The following is a 1,559-nucleotide window of genomic DNA, read 5'->3' as shown; positions in this document are numbered from 1 at the left end:
TATTTTTACTTGATTTATTTATTATTGTATTTATGTTTATTATATATATTTGATTTTTATTTAATTTGCAAACAAATAGTTTATTTTTTTAACGAGATTTTTAAATTTTCTATAAAACAGTTGAATTTTTAACTAAAATGATTTAGAAAAAAAGAGATATTTTCAACAAAAATGCATACATTTTTAACGAACAATACATATTCAGTTTAAAAAATAAATTATCAACTAAAAAAAACGTATTTTCAACAAAAATTCATTTCTTTTTAACAAAAGAAATGAAATTTTAACTAAAATGATGAATCTTCAACAAAAAAATGAATTTTTAACCAAATAGTTAAATTTTTTGAATCAAAATAAATTTAAAACTACTATTTTAAATTCATTTTTTACATTTTTGTTGACAATTTGGCGATCAAAAGCGCTTCCGCAGAATGAGAAAACAAAATAAGAATAACTCTAAAACAAAATTTGTGTTAGTACAACGTTCTTTCTGCCGAGGCTTCATTTATTATTTAAAAAACGGCACGCTCTATTTAAATGTTGGTGAAATTCTCAATTTTAGGCTTTGCGTTAACATTATTGATATTACAATATAGAATATATTATAATATCGACAGAAAAAGCCTGCAAATTGGACGGCAGTACAGATCTTATCATTTTTCTCATCAAAACGTGGTTAATAATTAGTTGTACATGAAAAAATAGTTTTCGGTGCTCGTGTAGACACACAAATTCAACGTAAGTATAATATAAAATTTATTTTATCTGAGATGCACATAATTTTGTGTATAATAGTAAAAAAATAATCTTCATTTCGCTTTTATCACTCGAAATTCGTTAAAGCAATAGAGTATCAGATATTTAATTGTACTTTCAAGGTGGATTTAAAAATCCATTTTCGATTCATTTGACCTTGAATAAATTTGTGGAAAGTGTTTTGTGCTGTCACACATTTTAATAAGGGATCCTCCATAAAATATGTTACCAATTTTGGGATATTTTTTATTTAATATATGAATAAATTTTCACCAATAATGTCATTTTTAATCAAGAAAAATAAATTTTAAACCAAATAGTTGAATTTTTAGCTGGAAAATGTAAGTTTTGACTAAAAATAGTTACAATAATTAATTTAAAAAAGGCATTATTAAATGACTGAATTCTACTAAAAATATGATTTTTTAACAAAATAGTTGAATGCTCATCCAAAATGATTTTTCAAAAAAGAAGATTAATTTTCATCTCAAAAAGATGAATTTTTAACAAAATATATAAATTTTCCATCAAACAGTTGAATTTTACGCCTGGATTTATGAACTAAAAAAAAGAATGTTCTACCAAATAGTTAATTTTTCTAATAAATATATTCATTTTTACAAAATAGTTGAATTTTGCTACAAAAATATTTGAATTTTCAAACAAATAATTGAATTTAAAAAAAAAACACAAAATTGAATAGTTACAAAAAAAATTAATTGAAAAATAGGATTAATTTTATACCTAAAAAGACGAATTTTCAACAAAATAAATGAGTTCTTCACAAAACAAATGTATTTTTA

The sequence above is a fragment of the Belonocnema kinseyi genome, chromosome 7 (genome assembly GCF_010883055.1).
Source record: "Belonocnema kinseyi isolate 2016_QV_RU_SX_M_011 chromosome 7, B_treatae_v1, whole genome shotgun sequence".
Taxonomy (NCBI): Eukaryota; Metazoa; Arthropoda; class Insecta; order Hymenoptera; family Cynipidae; genus Belonocnema; species Belonocnema kinseyi.
Note: the sequence above shows the minus strand (reverse complement) of the source record.